This window comes from Phascolarctos cinereus, unplaced genomic scaffold, assembly GCF_003287225.1.
Source record: "Phascolarctos cinereus isolate Bilbo 61053 unplaced genomic scaffold, phaCin_HiC Scaffold_726;HRSCAF=1367, whole genome shotgun sequence".
Taxonomy (NCBI): Eukaryota; Metazoa; Chordata; class Mammalia; order Diprotodontia; family Phascolarctidae; genus Phascolarctos; species Phascolarctos cinereus.
The window spans coordinates 97,811,313-97,831,210 of record NW_027556098.1 but is presented as its reverse complement, the minus strand read 5'-3'; the positions used below and the strand labels follow the sequence as shown (position 1 = coordinate 97,831,210).

Genomic DNA, 19,898 nt, shown 5'->3' with positions numbered 1-19,898 from the left:
CCTCCAAGTCGCCTCCTCCCCTCCCCCCACACTCTAAATGTTGGGCTGAATTTTAAAAGGATAGAGAAATGAATGAACGCACTAAATAAACTAATCAGTCGAATGATTGAATGAGTAATTAAGAGACATATGGGTGTATTTTTTAAGCTACTTATATAAATATCCCGAGGTGAAACTATCCAGAGAAAAGTGCTCTAGGGGAAACTCCATTCCTCTACAAGCTCTCATTTCTATCATTCACTACAGAATACAGATCTGCTACAGCTCCAGAAGCCCAGAATTAGGACCAGAAGTGTTTGGCAGCAATAGCAGCCGCCGCACGGGGGTTGTGTTCCTAGAAACTGGCAGGAATTAATTAGACAAATATTTTAACAAGGTTCAGTTAAAATCACAAAACGTTCTTACCGTCCCAGGATAGAATGAGAGAAGGTCTTTAAAATTCTTAGGTAGGGACAAGAGGTGGCTAAATCTGGGCTTCGTTGCTGTGGTCACACCAGCAGGGACAAACTTTTCCAGTTAGTATGAAACTGAAACCAACTCATTTGGTCTTATTAACTGAGACCTCCTTCCTGGAACTTGAGGGACCCGCCCCTTCCCAGCAACCTGTGCTCTCACATTCAGGCTTGCTACAAATGTGTCATCTGAGGGCAGCTTAAAGTCACTTGTTTGGGGGGGGGGTGTGGGTGTGTGTGTGTGTGTCTGTGTGTGTCTGTGTGTGTGTGTGTGTGTGTGTGTGTGTGTGGGTGTGTGTCTGTGTGTGTGTTTTAAATACAGAACCTGCATACACCTTTACCTACCTGGCCACAAAGGGAAGTAAACAGCACTAAGAGGATTTTATCTGTAGCACCTGGGGGCACCACCACCACCACCTTCTACTCTCAGAATGGATTCTACCACACAAAGTTACCCTAATTTCAAAATACTCTGTGATTTCAAAGCCACTCAACATGAGAGCTCATAAAATGCGCTTCCTGATAGGCTCGCCTTTACTAGTCAACAAGAAGACACAGTTAATTCAAATCAAAGGTATTTTGTGAAACAGGAAAGTAAAAAAAGCAATTAAACATTTCCTCTATAAATCTGGGGTCCCCTCTTCTTTAGATACAGACACTATTAATGGAAAGAGTGAACACACAAAGGTACCACATGTGGAGAGTCACACACAGGGCCATGCCTAGCGCTCTGGAATGGAAAGGCAACTCACAACTCATACACTGGTAAAGGGTCAGTGTTAATAACAATAAAAATGATAATATTAATAGCAATGAATGGGATGTCCCAGTGAAGACTCCTCAGTGTAATCAAGGTTTGGGATAAGGCTGAGTGGAATAAGGGTTCCTGTGAAGACTTCTTAGAAGAATAAATAGAAATTGTATTAGACTCAAGGCAGGCATAGTAGCCTGACAGGCCTAAGTTTTAATTTACTAGAAATCACCTGAGTTACAGGATTCCAGTCCCAAGTACCCACCCCACCCCCCTTTTAGGCCATTGTTATATCAGTAGTTACAGTTTGCCAAACCTGAAACTCCTGAAGAAACCCCCCCTGTATCATGTTGCTACAACTATTGCTATACTTTAGCCATGGTGACCTTGTTACACAGTACAGTGTTTAGCTTGACTGCATATCTTTAATTGCTTTTTTGGTAACATTTCAACAAACTAAGGGCTAAATATGGATGTCTATAATTTGTAACTAAGATATGCATACTGTTTGTTGTTTGTTCCTGTGGTAGTGTTTCGTGTTGAAATGTGAGCCAAAACATTGGCCGGTTGGTGGGAGGGGAGCTTTACCCGTTAGGGCTATTTAATCAGGTCCTTTGCTCCTGTACTCTGTCTCCCCTCATCACAGTATACTGGTGGAGGGACACCCAAATCTCGAGATTTGAAATAATGATAAATTAACTTTCTCTTTCTCCTTGGATACCTCTGTGTGTTTTTTAATTTAAGTGGCATCTCACACAGCAAGAATGTATATAATGCTGATTTCATCACTGTTCTGACAGGCTTGCTCCTTATTGACCTTGCAGAACATGAAGTCTCTGTAGAACACTGATAATCCCCCGGCATGTGTAGCCTTCTAGCACCAATTTATGGGAAGCCTCTCTACTTTTAGCTTTTGGCTTCAGCTGAAGCCTATCTTTTACTCACATATTCCTCCATTCATGGGTGTATGGAGTTTTCAAGGAGGATTGGCAACTCTGCCCAGTCCTTTTCAGGGCTGCTCATCCACCTTTGGTGTCCATCTGGCATTCAACTCTCACCTGTGGCTCTAAGAAGCTGTAGCATGCACAGCCACTCCAGTAAACCAGTAAACATCTCAGCAGAAAGGCTAAACTAGGTTGAGGGTAACTGACAGGCCTCAAATCTGCCAGTGAGTTAGGGGTATATCTACCCCAAGCTTGTTAAGTCTTCCCGCACTGAAATGGATGGATAAAAATAATTTGTTCCAACAGCCTTGAAAGCAGTTTAAGCAGGTGCTGTGGAGTGTTAGCGCTTGAGTAGGCATCGAAGATGCCAAGTTCATCTACTGTATCTCGGGCCATAACCAGTTGTGCTGGTTTTTGTCTTGCCACTGGACTTCGATGACTCCAGAAGAGAGAGTGAGCCTGAGACTGCAATTCTGCCTCACTTAAATCCAATTTATCCATGAGTCACCCCATGATGCCATTGGTCCTCTTTGAAAATGAAAGACCAACAATATCTTTTACTCTTAGTAAAAGTCTTAGTCTAGTGGGCTATGTCATACTAAGTTTAAAACTCCAAAGTTCTCTCTGCTAGAGTTCTTTTAAGGAAAAAGAAGTGTTAACAGATCAAGTCAAGAGACTAAGAGGAAAAAAAATTTCCTGGGGGTAGGGAAGGTTGACTGAGTTTTCCCTCAGGCTCTACATTCTTTGAAATACAGATCTGAGAACAACCAAAAGGGAGAAGTAGGAAGACCAGCAAAACTTAGTTTCTGCCCCAAACCACTCTGAATAATCAATTAATATTTATTAAAATTAATGAAATTAATAAATATTTATTAAGCACCTACTATATGCCAGGCCTGTGCTTAATGCCGGAGATACAAAAAGAGGCAAAAAGACAATCTCTGCACTCAAGGAATTTATAATGCCATGGGGGAAACAACTAGCATATAAATACATACAAACAAGTTATATATGAGGAAAATAGGAAATAAGGGAAGGTGGTAGAATTAAGAGGGGTTGATGAAGTGTTCTGAAAGTAAAAGGATTTTCATTGGGACTTGAAGTTACTAGAAGCTAAGTGGTGCTGTGAATATATTGAAGTTTAGGGGTTTAGGGATGCTGGGACCCCAAAATCCCAACACCTGGGTTTTGCCTGAAAGAATTTGACCCAAGCCTTCTTTCAGCCAAAGACAAGGTTTATTAGAACATCCGTCATATTGGGCAGCCAGATTGTAAGAATCTAAGCATTTTAATGGAGACAAGAGGGACCTTATGTACAGAAAGACTATGGGAGGGATCTAGGAGTGGGCAAGTGGTCTATGAGGTAATAGAATCCAAGGACCTGGACCTTGGACCAAGGGAGAATGGAGCCTAGACAGGATTAAGGGTGGGAAGTGGCCTGGGGCCATAGGGAGGTAAAACAATGGAGGGCTAGGCTAGGTTAATGGTAACAGAATTGGGAGATTGGGTGTAGCCACAGTGAAAGGCCAGTTGATAGGATTATAGCCTCAGTGGAACAACAATTTGGCCTTGTGGGAAAGTCCAGGGTTTTTCCTTTTTGGGGTCTAGATCCCATCCTCATCAAATAAAGCATTATCCCCAAGAGTCAGGGAGACCTGAATTCAAATCCAGTTCCAGACTCTTACTAACTGTGTGACCCTGGACAAGTCACTTAAACTTGTTTGCCTTGGTCTCCTTATCTATAAAATGAGCTGGAGAAAGAAGTGGCAAGTCACTCCAGTATCTTTGCCAAGAAAACCACAAATGGAGTCTCAAAGAGTCAGACACAACTAAACACAAAGGAAGCTATGGAAGTTAGGAAGCCCAGTGGAGGAAGGAGACAGGGGAGACAGCCAGACAAAATGCCCAGGGCCCAGAAATGGAATGTCTTGTTCATAGAACAGTCAGAAGGCCAGGGTCACTGGATCCAAGAGTACGTGAGCTCTGCAGTAGTGATCAGGAAATCAAGAGGTAAAAACAAACAAACAAAAAACAACAGTGAATCATTTTTCACATGGAACAGGACTTCAACTTGGGGGGAAGGGGGACCCTAAAGCTGGACATGAGGTTGACCTGAACCTGTATTTCAAGGTAAGGGCAGTCACAGATGGTGTGGGGCAGGGGGAGTTGGGACACAGACTAGCTATTCAAGAAGATGCTAGGGAGTGATCTACAGCTATAATCATCTAACCATAGAGTTAGATGATGTAGGAAAGGATGTACAGATGGGACTGACTTCCAGCTATGATCTAGGGCAAGGAATGAACAGGAACTGCAAATCCAGTTTGAACCTGGCCTAAGGCTATGTACTGTGCAAAGAGCAGGAACCAAAGTTGGCCTTGACTATTGGCTCCAGTCTGACATAGTGCCCTCAGAATCAGCCTCTGAACCAGTCTGAGGCTTGAGGCTGAGTAGCAAAGGGGAGCGAGCTCAGACTAAAGGGGAGACTGAAGTGCTGTCTCTCTGAATCTGCAGTTATGCAGCTAACTGATGGGGGCTAGGGGTAGTAGCAATCTACTGGAAGTCCAACAAGAGGCAAATCTATGGCTTTGCTGCCCAGACTGAAACCATGGTCAGGAGTTTGTAAAGCTCAGACCGGATGGGCAATGACCAGACTTTACACTACATCAGACTTAGAACACACTGAAAATTTGTAAGTCCCCCTGAAAGCCTTGAAGAACAGACTTATTATCAAAGGATAGAAGTAGTAGTGATGGGGTGCTTGGGTGCTTATGTTTGGGTGCTTATGCTTGGACCCCAATTTCTCCCTAGCCTCAGAAACACTATCCCTGACAGTTTCTCCCCAGCCCAAGGACACTGTGCCTAGCAATTATTCGTGAGTGGGCCTCAGCAAGACCCTTATCTCTGTCCTTGGTACAGTTACAAACAACCTCTGAAGGAATTATTAGTTTAAACTGGCTTTGCACTGGGTCATAAAGATACTCTTAACCACTGGACTGTCTGTACTACCGCCCTACCTCATTATCTACATCCTGGACTTCTCATTAACTGTATTCTAGACTTAAGATATATGGATACTCCCTACATCTATCTTGTCAAACAAGACATTGACTGGCAGACTGGACAACTCTCAGTTACCCCTGAACTCTAGTTAACTTAGTAATGTAGCACACCTAAAACCACACCTCCATGTGGCCCCCCCTTGTGGGCTTTTCCCAGTGAACTCTGGGTATAACGCCTGTGCAGTAGGTACAAGAAGTGCATATTCTTTTAAGAACTGACCACTCCTTAACCACTCCCTAATCCCACCCTGAATCACCTAGTTAGCATATTTGGCACATGTTTTATTGTATTTTATCCTATATAACTTTAACTGTACCCCTCTAAGATCGCAGCTTCCTTAAGAATCCTTGCCCACTGAAAAGCATAATAAACTTTTTGCCAGCTTGACTTAAAGAATGCTTGAGTCTGTGAATTCATTCCAGATGACCCCATCCTATACTCTAGTCTTTGAAAGGTCACAGCCTCTTAGACTGCAACAGTAGGACTCCAGAGAACACAAAAAATTGGCCAAACAAGGTTGTAACATTCCCTCCAGAAGTGTGGCGAGGCTAATTTTAATACAAAGTCCCAATTTGGGAAGTAAGGTTGGAAGAATGAGTAAACAAAAAAAAGATTCTCACTAAAAAGATGCATTATGTTGCCAGGAACAGCAAAACAAACCCAAAAGAGGAAAATAATTCCAAAATACCTATAGGCAAAGTCTGAAAGGAAAACACAATTTTGCCACAAAGTCAACCGGAATTGCTGGAAGAAATGAGGCAAAGGTTGTGGTGGGTTTTTTAAAGAGTTTTTAAATGATCACATAAAGTTAAGTGTGTGAGAAGAAAGTATTGGAAAAGAAGTGAGAATTATAAAGGAGATCTGGTAATGGTTTTGTTGTATTTTGCTGATCTTAAAAGAAAAAAAAAAGAAAAGGAATAGAAAAAGTAATATACCGGGGAAGAGTTTGATGTAGAAATACATTCAACAAAACAGGGAAACAGGAGAAGGAATGGGGGTGAGGATAATAAGAGGGAGAGTAGATGTTGGAAGGAATTAGTTATAAGTAAAACAAAACTCTAACCTCAAAGAAGAGATGTCAAGAAGAGTTTAAATGGAAAGAAAGAAAAGATGATAGCCTATGATTGAAATCTGGTCAAGGAGACTGAGAGAGACAGGAGAGTGAAGGCAAACTGCCTCAAACATAGAGTACTGGTGCTAAGCACAATCCTCCTTCACTGCCTTCTTTGTAAAAAGGGTGCAGAAAGTGAAGAATGGAAAAGTTATGAGAGAATAGAAAGGAAGGAAATACACAACCATCACAACTATGAATGTGAATGTGATGAACTCACCCACAAAACAGAAAAGCATGGTGAAATGAATTAGAAAATAAAATCCAATAATACATTATTTTCTGAAGATACACTGGAATCATAAAGACTCATAAGGAGTTAATATAAGGCAATAAAGTTTCATGCTTCATCTGAATTAAAATCAGCATGGGAAGCAATCATGATGTCTGGCAAGACAATGTAAAAATTGATTTGACTAAAAATAGATAAACAGGGAAACTATATTATGCTTAAAGCCACCATAGACAATTAATTTCAATACTTAATATGTATGCACTGAATAACACTTCACCTACCTATTTAAAATGAAAGGCTAAGCAGGTTACAGTGAGATAAATACAGTAAAAAAGTGGAAGACCTCAACTCTCAGACCTATTTAAAAAAAAGAAAAAAAGAAAAAAGTTAAGTCCCTCAATAAAATTTTAGGAAAGTTAGATTTAATAGACTCTAATCTACAGTAGCCTGAGCCAAACAAATTAGGCCTAACACTGAAACACAGTCACTGATCCTCTATGAGGTATAAATGTATTATCAAGCACTAAGGCCTGTATTACTCTCCATACCCATTAAGAAAATGTCCTCAGTCATCTCAATAAGTTGTCATTGGGTACAGCAGTCCTTCCATAGTGAGATGCTAACAAAGTTCTTCACATCTACTCAATCCATGAAGACACTAAGCATGGAGAGACTTAATACCTCCTTAGGGATGTTCAAACCTATCTAAGAGTTACAATCAAAGTCTTATCAGTACATAATCAAAATTTCAAACAATGGTCTTATCCCTTTAACCTCCAGCTAATCATCAATGGCCTTTGATCCACTCTGTACACTAAAAAGTGGCAGCCAGAACACAATACAAATGATCTGCCCAACTCAGAGTGCAGGGGGCCTATCACTTCTTTTTTTTTTTTTGACAAGACAATTGGGTTAAGTGACTCGCCCAGAGTCACACAGCTAGTAAGTGTTATATGTCTGAGGCTGGATTTGAATTAGGTCCTCCTGAATCCAGGGTGGGTGCTCTACCCACTATACCATCTAGCTGCCCCTATCACTTCTTTATTACTATTCTCTATGCCACTTGAAAAATAAAATTGGCTTTCTTTATTGACATATCACACTGTCGACTTATATTACTGAGCTTGAAGTTTTCTAAAACCCCTAGCTGTTTTTGAAATGAAGAACTATTCTATATCTATGCCTCCACCACATGTCAAGAGGATTTTTGAAGTAGTATAAAATTTAATTATTTATTCCTGTTAAATTTCATCTGATTCTATCTAGCCTATTCCTGAATTCATCTTTTACACTATGGTTTCTAGTTACCAAACCTCTGACTATGTATTTTTAAATCCTCTTTCAATTAGCTTTGCAATCCTTTGAAAGCTATTATTCAAATTTTCTTTTTGCTCAACTATCTTTTAGCTTGAATATGACTAGCTACTTGGCATGCATTTATAATATATTAAAAAGATAAATCCCGACTCACTACAAATTTATGTTGGAAATCTGCAGCTTGGAACATTTCCAACAAAAAAGTCCATCAGGAATCATAAAGGAGCTTACTACCTCAATAACCCCTGAATGAAGAAATGCAAAAATGCCCCTGAAAAGTAAAATGGGGCTGCTGAAAAAGAGAGGAAAAGGCCTTCAAAAGAGAACAGCTTTTCAGAAAAGGAAAAAGAAGCAGTCAAGGAAATAAGAAAACAGGAAAACTCCAACGTGATATATATTATGAACTGAAAGAAGCCAAAGTGAAAACACCCTAAGGAAGAACAGACAGGAAGTAAGTATAAAAAATGGACTCAGAAACAAAGTTGGATGTTATCATAACACCTATCACAATATATAAAAACTTCTCTAAAGCAGGAATTCTTACCCTTTTTTTGTCATAGCCTCCTTTGGCCGTTTAATGAAGACTATGGGTCACTTTTCTGAGTAATATTTTTTAAAAGGAAGTCAAAGATTAGTAAAGTAAAGGAGAAATTTTTTCCCATCCAAATTCATGGATATCTATCCATAGACCCCAGGAGCCATTCTCTAAAAGAAAGAAACTTTTCTGGCATAATTCCAAACTATTTTCCATATTTTCTAATTTTTGTAATTTTAGTTAACATAATTATTTATGGCTTCTATTATTCATTCTTTGACCCACTCATTATTTTAGATAACATTATTTATTATCTATTTTGGCTTATATCTTTTGATTTATTTTTTTTTTTGCTGGACCTGTAATTTCATTGGTTATAAGGGAACTCCCTTTGATGAAACTCTGGTACAAATGTAGAACTTCCCTGACTCTGACAGTTGCCATATTACACAGGGATATTGAGAAGCTGTGACTTGCCTAGGATCAGATAGCAGGACTTGAGCCCAGGTCTTCATTACTTTGAGACCACTTCTTCATCCACTGTGCCACAGCTGCCTTCCCCTTATTGATGTTGACTGTCTGGGCCCCTACGTCTTTCCTTTCTCATGGGCGCAGCATCTCTACTGAGCAGGTCGCTCAGCCTGAGTCTGTGCCTCTTTACGGCTCAACCCCCCGAAAGGTCAAGACTGTCTCTCTTCTAAAATGACTGAAGTCACATTATCTCAGAGCTGTTTTCTCACTGAGTCTCAGCACTCCTTCCTGATAGATGCAGCGTCTCCTGCTGGGTAAGAGATTTCCAATAGAAGATGCCATGGCCAAAGAAGATAGGAGAGAGAAATCCCCTCTCTCTTCCCTGAGGCAAGGAACACGTTCATGACTGACCCTTTTCTCTTGTTTCAATTCATTTCTTAGTTTGTCTCATTTTTTTTTTAATGTGAGGCAGTTGGGGTTAAGTGACTTGCCCAGAGTCACACAGCTAGAGGGTGTTATATGTCTGAGGCTGGATTTGAACTCAGGTCCTCCTGACTTCAGGGCCAGTGCTTTATCCACTGCACCACCTAGCTGCCTCATTTGTCTCAGTTTTTTTAAGGGCCATGGGGAGTGTGGCTGATCCCTGGCTAGCTGATAGCTCTTATAGGAATAGAGGTCACTTGTGATTCCACTACTATAAAGATTGCCTTCTACCAAAGCAGCTGAGCACCTTGTCTGCAATTCAATCTTAGAAAGTTGCCTAGAGCACTAAGAGTTATAGTTATTTGCCCAGGGTCATGTAGCCAGCCAGTTCTTCCAGTCAGATTCTCTAGCTAGCCATAGTTTCCCATTTCCTCCAAACCAACCATTTATTGAACTCAGCCCCAGACTTACATGGCTTCCTTTAAGTCCCACCTAAAATCCCTTCCTCAACCCTCTTAATTCCAGTACCTTTCCTCTGTTAATTATTTACTATTTATTCTGTATATAGCTTGCTTTGTGTATATTTGTTTGTTTCCTCCTCCATAAAATTGTAAGCTCCTTCAGGGCAGGGCCAGGGTTTTTTTTTTTGCCTCTTTTTGTATCTGCCTCAGTGCTTTGCACAGTGCCTGGCACATAGTAAGTGCTTAATAAATATTTATGAACTAATTGATTGATACTAACCAGGCCCAGTCTTGCTTAGCTTCTAAGCTCATGAGAGATTGGGCACTTTCAGGGTGGTATCTGGCTAACTGCCTTCTAATACAACTAGCTTTATAGAAAATATCTTTATATCAGGTAAAGGAGTAAAGGAGTTTAGAAACTTTACATTTCCTCTAAGACTGACATCTTATTTGATTTGATTGATTGACAGTTGTGTCCTGATCAACTTCCCCTAACATGCTTAAGTTCTATGTTCTACTAGTCTACTTTTCTGTTTTTTAAACCAATAGCATAAAGTTTTTGTAATTACTATTTTGTATAATAGCTTGAAATCTAATAGCACCATGCCCCACTTCTAAAAATTATATCTTGATCTTTTAACAAGTGAATTTTAGTTTTTGTTTAATTTTTAAGTATCTCTTTAGTAATTTGATTTTCATAGCATTAAATCCATAGAATAATTCGGGCAGCAGCATAATATTTACTATGTTAGCACAGCCATAAACACTATCTCTGCAATTACTTGGTTTTCTTATTTCTATAAAATTTTGTTATAGCAGTAGTTACATAAGTTCTTGATAGGGGAGGTTTATTTCCAGCTATTTAATGCATCTGCTGTTTTCCTAAATAGAATTTCTTCCTCCAGGATTTTGTTATTAATATAGAAAAAAGCTAAAGATTTTTGTAGAATTTTTTTCTTTCCATTTTACTGAATAATTGATTAATTATTCTGACTAATTATCTTGATTAATTTTTTTATTACATAGGATTCTCCAAGTAAATCATTATACAGTTTCAAAGAGAAGTGTTTCCTTTATTTCTTCAAGTGCATATTCTTTCAATTTCTCTTTCTTATTGTTAGAGCTAACATTTTAAGTACTATGTCAAATAATTTCAGATGTAGTAGGCATTCTTGCTTCCATTGTTTTCCCATTACAAATAATGATAGCTCTTGGTTCTAGAGAAATACACTTGATCATATTAAGTAAAGGTTCTTTTATTTCTGCGTTTTCTTAATATAAGTGAGGTCTGAATTACATCTAAGACTTTTTCTGCATTTATTGATAGCATCAATACAGACAGTATGTCATAATGGACGGTGCGTTAGACCCAGAGTCAGGAAGACCTGGATTCAAATCCTACCTCTGATATTTATTAGGTGTGTGACTATGAATGTCATTTAACCACTTTGTGTGTCAGGAAACTCTCTAAGACTATATGACTTAGAGTATAAGTTATACATAAATTGTAACCTACACAATTGATTAAAAGATATCCCCACTGACAAAATCATAGGTCCTTAATATATTGATACAATTGTATTATTTAAAATTATTTTTGTTATTAACATAATTATGTTTATAATTTCCTAATGTTGAACCAGCCTAATCACAGGGAATAATTTCTGAATATATTACTACATTGTCTTTCTTTAAATGTTATTTATATTTTTGCATCACTCTTCATTAACATCACTATTCACTGGTCTATAGCTTTCTTTTCCTCCTTTATAATTTCCCTGGTTTAGGTGTGACGGCTGTATTTGTCTCATAGGTGTTTAGTAACCTAGGAGTTATTTTTTCATATGGTTATATGTAGTTTTGATTTCTGCATTGAAAAACTGCCTGTTCATATCCTTTGAACATTTAACAACTGGGGAATGAGTCATATTCCTATAAAATTGACAAAGTTCTCTATATATTTGAGATATGAGACCTTTATCCAAAAAACTGTCTGTAAAAATTTTTCCCAATCTTCTGCTTTCCTTCTAATTTTGGCTACCTTGCTTTTACTTGTACAAAACCTTTTTAATTTAATGTAATCAAAATTATCCACTTTATATCTCACAATGCTCTCTGTCTCTTGTTTATTTATAAATTCTTCTCCCATCTACAAGTCTGATAGGTAATGTGTTCCATGTCTTTCTAGTTTTTTTGTGATATCTCTTTTTATATCTAGGTCATATATCCATTTTGACCTTATTTTAGTAAATGGTGTAAGATATTGATCTATATCTGATTTCTGCCAGACTGCTTTCCAGTTTTCCCATTTTTTTTTTACCAAATAGTGTATTCTTATCCCAAAAGCTTGGATCTTTACATTTGTCAAACACAAGGTTACTAAAATAATTTATACAGTGTATTGTATGTCTACTCCATCCCACTGATCCACCTTTCTATTTCTTTTCCAGTACCAGATAGTTTTGATAATTATTCCCTCATAACATAGTTTAAGATCTGTACTGCTAAAGTGCCTTCCTTTACATCTTTTTTTTTTTTATTAATTCCTTTGATATTCTTGACCTTTTATCCTTCCAAATTAATTTTTATTATTTTTTTTCAAGTTCAATGAGATAATTTTTTTTGGTTATTTAATTGGGATAGCATTGAATAAGCAGATTAGTTTAAGTAGAATTGTCATTTTTATTACATTGGCTTTGCCCACCCATGAACAACTAATATTTTTCCAATTATTTAAATTGGACTTTATTTGTATAAAAAGGGTTTTATAATTATGTTCATGTAGGTCCTGGGTTTGTATTGGCAGGTACACTCTGAGGTATTTCATACAGTCTACAGTTATTTTAAGTGGGGTATCTCTTACCATCTCTTGTAGGGTTTTGTTGGTGATATATAGAAATGCTGATGATTTATGTGGGCTTATTTTATATCCTTCCACTTTGCTAAAATTATTGTTTCAACTAACTTTGTAGTTGAATCTCTAGGGTTTTACAAGTATATCATTATATCATCTACAAAGAAAGATAGTTTTATTACCTAATTGCCCATTCTAATTCCTTCAATTTCTTTTTCTTCTCTTGTTTCAACTGCTAGCATTTCTTTTTTTCTCTTTTTTTAATTAATTAATTATTCTTTAGCTTTCAACATTCACTTCCACAAACTTTTTTTTTTTTGCAAGGCATTTGGGGTTAAGTGATTTGCCCAGGGTCACACAGCTAGTAAGTGTCAAGTGTTTGGTCTGAGATCAGATTTGAACTTGGGTCCTGCTGACTCTGTGTTCTATACACTGTACCACCTAGCTGCCCCTCCTTAAGCTTCTGAGTTGTAAATTTTCTCCCTCTCCCTTCCTGCCTCCCTCCCCAAGACAGCATGCAATCTGATATTGGCTCTACATATACATTCCTATTAAACATATTTTCACATTCGTCATACTGTAAAGAAGAATTAGAACCAGTGAGAGGAACCACAAAAAAGAAGAAACAAAACAAAACAGAAGGAAAAAAAGAGCAAATAGTATGCTTCAATCTGCATTCAAACTATAGTTCTTTTTCTAGATGTGGATAGCATTTTCCATCATGAGACTTTTGGAGATATCTTAGATCTTGCATTGCTGAAAAGAGCTAAATCTTTCGAAGTTAGTCATTGTACAATGTGGCTGTTACTGGCTACAACATTTTCCTGGTTCTGCTCGTTTCACTTAGCATCAGTCCATACAAGTCTTTCCAGGTTTTTCTGAAGTTCGCTTGTTCATCATTTCTTATAGCACAATAGTATCCCATTATATTCATATACCACAACTTGTTCAGCCATTCCCCAATTGATGGGCATTCCCTCAGTTTCCAATTCTTTGCCACCACACAAATAGCTGCTATGAATATTTTTTGTACATGTGGGTCCTTTCCCCATTTTTATGATCTCTTTGGAATACAGCCCTAGAAGTGCTATTGCTGGGTCAAAAGGTATGCACATTTTTATAGCCCTTTGGGCATAGTTCCAAATTGCTCTCCAATGGTTGGATCAGTTCATAACTCTACCAACAATGCATTAATATTCTCATTTTCCCATATCTTCTCCAACATTTATCATTTTCCTGTTTTGTCATGTTGGCCAATCTGATAGGTGTGATGTGGTACCTCAGAGTTGTTTTGATTTGCATTTCTCTAATCAATAGTGATTTAGAGCATTTTTTCATATGACTATAGATAACTTTAATTTCTTCATCTGAAAACTGCCTGTTTATATCCTTTGACCATTTGTCAATTGGGGAATGACTTGTATTCTTATAAATTTGACTTAGTTCTCTATACATTTTGGAAATGAGAACCTTATCAGAGACACTGGTTATAAATTTTTTCCCCCAGTTTTCTGCTTCCATCCTAATCTTGTTTGCATTGCCTTTGTTTGTGAAAAAACTTTTCAATTTAATGTAATCAAAGTTATCCATTTTGCTTTTCGTAATGTTCCCTGTCTCCTGTTTGGTCCTGTTCTCCATATATCTGACAGGTAAACTATTAACTGCTAGCATTTCTAATACAATATTGAATAATATTATTGATAATGGGTATCTTTGTTGTTCTGATCTTATTGGGAAGCCTCCTACCTTATCTTCATTACAAATAATGTTTGCTGATGGTTTTAGCTAAATGCTTCTTATCATTTTAAAGAAAAATCCATTTATTCTTACGCTTTCAAGTGTTTTTTGGTTTGTTTCTTTTTTTTGTGTTTTGGTCAGGAAATTGGAGTTAAGTGACTTGCCCAGGGTCACACAGCTAGTAAGTGTCAAGTGTCTGAGGCTAGATTTGAATTCAGATCCTCCTGACTCCAACGCGGGAGCTCTATCCACTGTGCCACTTAGCTGCCCCTTTAAGTGTCTTTAATAGGAATGAGTATTGAATTTTGCCAAAAGCTTTTTTCTGCATCTATTGATATACTCATATAATTTTTATTATTGATATAATCTATTATGTTAATAGTTTTTCCCTGTTACACCATCCCTGCATTCTTGATATAAACCCCACTTGGTCATAATATATAATCTTTGTGATGTGTTGTTGTAGTGTCTTAGCTAGTAGTTTATTTAGGATTTTTGCATTCACATTCATTAGTGAAATTGGTCTCTAATTTTCTTTCTCTGTTTTTGCTTTTCCTGATTTAGGTATCAGTATCATATTTGTTTTATAACAGGAGTTTGATAGAATTCCTTCTTTGCCTATTATTCCAAATAGTTTATTTAATCTTAGAATTAGTTGATCTTTAAATGTGTGGTAGAATCCAGTTGTAAATCCATCTGATACTGATATTTTTTTTCTTAGGAAGTTTGTTGATAACCTATTTGATTTCTTTTTCTAAAATAAGTTTTTATTGAGATATTCTATTTCCTCCTCTGTCAATCTAGATGATTTGCATTTTTGTAAATATTTTTCCATTTCATGTAAATTATTAGATTTATTAGTACATAATTGGGCAAAATAACTCCTAATAATTGCTTTGATTTCATCGTCATTAGTGACACAATTACCCTTTTCACTTTTTGGGGGCGGGGTTGGGCAATAGGGGTTAAGTGACTTGTCCAGGGTCACACACCTAGTAAGTGTTATTTGTCTGAGGTTGGATTTGAACTCAGGTCCTCCTGAATCCAGGGCTGGTGCTCTATCCACTGCGCCACCTAGCTGCCCTAACCATTTTCATTTTTGATAGTAGTAATTTGGTTTTCTTCTCTTTCTCTTTTTTTAAAACCATATTAACCAATGGTTTGTCTATCTTCTTGTTTTTCTCATAAATCAAACTTCAGTTTTATTAATTCATTGATTTTCCTACATTCAATTTTCTTAATCTCACCTTTAATTTTTAGAATTTCCAATGTGATATTTAATTAGGGCTTTTTAATTTGTTTTTTAATGCACTGAAGAATTGAATTCTTTCTACCCTAATGAAAAACAGTTATAGTCTCATCCTATAATTACCAAAGATTTATTATATCTGATTTCTCTAACTTTCTGTTCAGATTCCTAATTGTTTTTGTTTATCATTCTGTTAGATGTTATTGAACCTGTCAGAGGCATGTTGCAATTACCTATAATTATTGTATAATACTGAAAACTCTACCTTTACATCAACCCTAACTAAATGTAATCAAAGAAAGCCCACTCAGCTTAACTGAATTAATCAATCAAAATTATAAATTAAGTGGAATAAGGCCTTAATAAATTTGAGAGGATTAAAGTGCTTTGATAATAGAGGTTATCATACAAGAAATAACTTGTGATTATCTGAATCATGTATATGTATATGTATAACATAACAGGCCAGTTTGGAATGCTTGGGTCCAGGAACAGGCCAGTCATGTGGTAGTCAAATCCAATGATAAATTCCTAAGATATAATTACTCTTAAGAGAAGGGATAGAAGTGAATTTGTTTCCTCCCCTCTCCTCCATTGAGCAGGTGAACTTCTCAAAGAAGTTCTGAAGATTAGAAGTTTTGAAGTTCCTAGAGATGTCGATAGGAATATCCTCAGAGCATCAGTGGTTGATGGTAGCTTTTGCATCATTAACTAAAACACACACTGAAGATAAAATAGATACATGGAAGAAAGGCAGCTTAAGGACTTTAAGGGTAAATTCATTAGAACTCCAGAAAGGGAAGAAGATACTTCCAGTGACTAAGAGCTATAAGTTTACCTTTTATCCATATGTGTTTTTTCAATTTGAGACTACTTCGCTCAGGGACCTTGTATGAGGGGAGAATTCATCCTCAGATTGAGGGGATGTTTTTATAACAACTGTCTTTTATATACCTGCTACTAGTAAATGCATTTTCTGAAAGGTAATTATGTCTAGATTATATAATAAATAGGAAGAGACAAATGGAGACTCCTAAGTAACAGTACTACAGATCCCACCCCAGGCCCTCGAATTTAGCCCCTAGAACCATGAGGGAAGAAGTATTTGGTCATCTTCTGGAGACTCAGCTTGCCAATATAAGTGGAAGTTGGGGAATAAGCCTTGGGAGGAGTGCAAAAATAAAATTACTTAGTTTTCACTTTAAATACTTAGGTGTTATACTATGTGTATATACCTATTTAACAGTGATAATTGTTTTCTTATCTATGGTGCCTCTAAGTATGATGTTGTTTTCCTGTTTGTCTCTCGTGTCCATATTTTCTTTTAACTGTTGTTTTGTCTAAGCTCATGATTGCCATGCCTACCTCTTAAAAAATTTGTTTGAGGCCTAATAAGTGCTACTAAACCTCTTGTTTTAGGACTATATATCTCTTTATGCTTTAAATCTTGTATATAGTAAATTGTTAATTTTTGCCTTCAAATCTAGTCTGTCATCCTCTTCCATTTGATGGGAGAATTCATATCATAACATTCACGTTTATGATTGTTTGTTTTTACTGCCACATAGCCCTATCATAATTATTTTATGAGAGAGACAGAGAGAGAAAGGAGGAAAGGAAGGAAGAAAGAAAGGTAAGAGGGAAGGAAGGAAGGAAGGAAGGAAGGAAGGAAGGAAGGAAGGAAGGAAGGAAGGAAGGAAGGAAGGAAGGAAGGAAGGAAGGAAATCAACATTGTATCTACAGTTTTATGGCTTGGAACGATCTAATTCTAGTGTCTCTCCCCACTCCTATCTCAAATCACAGTTTCTTTCCTTCTTCCACTATATTGTAATCAGCCTTCCATGACTAGAGTTTTTTTTGTGTAAAACAATGTCCTCCCTATCCCACCCTAAAGATGAGAGCCCTCCCTCCCTGTCAACCTACGATACCTGATTATTTTATTTTTCTTCTGTCAGTCATTCATTTTTCTACCTTCGATTAAGCAGTCCAGATAGGTATATGGCTAATGTGATTATCTTTTCTTCATCCCCATCTTTATTAGTTACTTATACCTATGGCACCTGAATTTCAAGAAATACCCTTCTTCCCTCTTCTAGACTATTCATCTTTAAACATTTAAAATTATGTTAAAGGTTCTCCTTTGCGGGGCAGAGCCAAGATGGCTGAGTAAAAGCAGTGACTTGCTTGAGCTCTCCCTCAAATCCCTCCAAATACCTGTAAAAAATGGCTCTAAACAAATTCTAGAGCAGCAGAATCCACAAAAAGGCAGAGTGAAAACAAATTTCCAACCCAAGACAACATGGATGGTTGATTGGAAAGGTCTATTGCACCAGTCTGGGAGAGGAATTCACTTCTGCGTGGGTGCACAGGCAAAGACCAGGCCTCAGCAAACCTGGAGCAGGCCTCAGGGGACTGAATTGTAGGCAGCTGTGGTGGTTTCCAGACTTCTCAACCCACAAATGCCAAAGACAACTTAGAAAGTCAGTAGGAAAAGTTTGTGAGCACAGTGAGAGAGAAGTTCTATCCCAGCCCCAGTCCCACAGCAGCCCCTGGGGCAGCAGCTCCTTCTTGAGTTCTCAGCCCACAGATGGTGGGGGAATCAAGTGGCTGATCAGAAGGGGGTTGTAGGGATCTCTTTGCTGGTGCTGAGGCAGGATTCTCTTGTTTTGCCTGTGCTTGGATCTGGGTCACAGTTCTGGGTGGCAATCCTGGGGCAAGGAGGAGAGCTGGCATGATGGAGCTTGTAGTGGCAGTGAAGAGAGAATCCTCCTTACAGGTCCAAGGTAGAAAAGAGTGCTTGTGGTCACTCTTAGACCACAGCCCAGGCCAGGAAAGGAGTAAACAACCTTGCCCTTGATCATAGCACCTTGGAAGAACTGAAAATTTACAGGTGCCTAGAAGTATCTCTGAAAACAGCTGCACAAAACCCCTGAAGCTTGGGACAGTACATTCTCCATACTGGAAGCAGACCCGTACCTTAACAAAGAGTTTATAATTCAAGTAATTGGCTAGGATCATGAGCAAACTGCACAAAAATAGTCAGACCACAGAATCTTTCTTTGGTGACAAAGAAGATCAAAACATACAACCAGAAGAAGACAACAAAGTCAAAGCTCCTACATCCAAAGCTTCCAAGAAAAATATGAATTGGTCCTAGGTCATGGAAGAGCTCCAGAAAGATTTGGAGAAGCAAGTAAGAGAAGTAGAGGAAAAACTGGGGAAAGAAATGAGAGTGATACAAGAAAATTATGAAAAACAACTCAACAGCTTGCTAAGGGAGACCCCCCAAAATACTGACGATGATACACCTTGAAAAATAGCCTAACCTCTTTTCTTTTGATTTTTCCTGCTCTGGCCATAGCGGTGTTTTGGGACATGGAGGATGTGAGCCAGGGACTGCTTGGTCTGCTCAACCCTTGTGGGTGCAGCAGCTCCTGGGGTGGCAGGAGCGGGTGATCAAGAGGCTGCTGAGAATGAAGAAGGGCATTCATGGGTTCCTCTCAGAGATCCTTGCTATGAAGGAAGATGTGGCCCAGAAACTAATTGATTAGGAAGAAACAGCACAACATGTTGAATCCAAGTTATAGAAAATTGAATCTGAGCTTCAGAAAATCAGTGAGAAGGATGCCGGTCTAAAGGCTGATCTCCATCTGTTGATGAAAGAACTAGAAGAACTCAAGGAAATGGAGCAAGACCTCACAAAGACAGAAGGAGAAGTGGATGAAGATTCAACTATTGTAATCCCTTCAGCTGTAATCAGCCTCAACTTTATCAATGAGTCAGTAAAATTGAGTGTCATTATGAATGTGAACCAACAGCGATCAAAGGCATTCATCATGGTCCCAACATTGCCCAGCCTATCCATTTCAACAGCACCCAGCACTCTAAGAAGTTTATCAGTGACAATCTATGGAGTTTGGTGGATACACAGTGGTGACCAGTCCATTGGCCTCATTGGTTGCCGTGAGTGCCTACGTCTGCGGCGGTGGTCTGATGCCGGCAGAGGATGAAAAGAGAAAGAATCACGTGAGCCAGGTGGGAGATGTCAAGAACAAACTCCGTTTATTGATCTGAGGGCTCAGACTTATATAGTACTGGATCAAGCAATAGTAACATTATTTTCCATGAAAGGACAAACCTAATTAAGTGATTTCCTAATTTCCTTGTACCTTGTCTGTTACTTTCTTTCCTGTGTCCTGTCCTGTACCTTATCCGTTTCCTCCCTTCCTGCATCCTGTTCTCAAGAGACAGAACAGGGGGGTGGTGAGCCAATATCCTGAATTTACACAGCTGTC

The 19,898-nt window shown here is 38.1% G+C and overlaps 1 protein-coding gene and 1 pseudogene across 1 annotated transcript in view; one reads left to right on the top strand and one right to left on the bottom strand.

Moving 5' to 3' along the window:
* The window catches only part of DZIP3 (DAZ interacting zinc finger protein 3), a 114,046-nt gene extending 113,511 nt beyond the window's left edge, over positions 1–535 (bottom strand). Inside the window, 1 exon segment of the mRNA XM_078146687.1 lies at positions 406–535. The gene's annotated coding sequence lies outside the window, so the exon portion shown is untranslated.
* Positions 536–11,114: 10,579 nt separating this feature from the next.
* LOC110217524 (kinetochore protein Spc24 pseudogene) lies at positions 11,115–19,540 on the top strand (annotated as a pseudogene).
* The last annotated feature ends 358 nt before the right edge of the window (positions 19,541–19,898 follow it).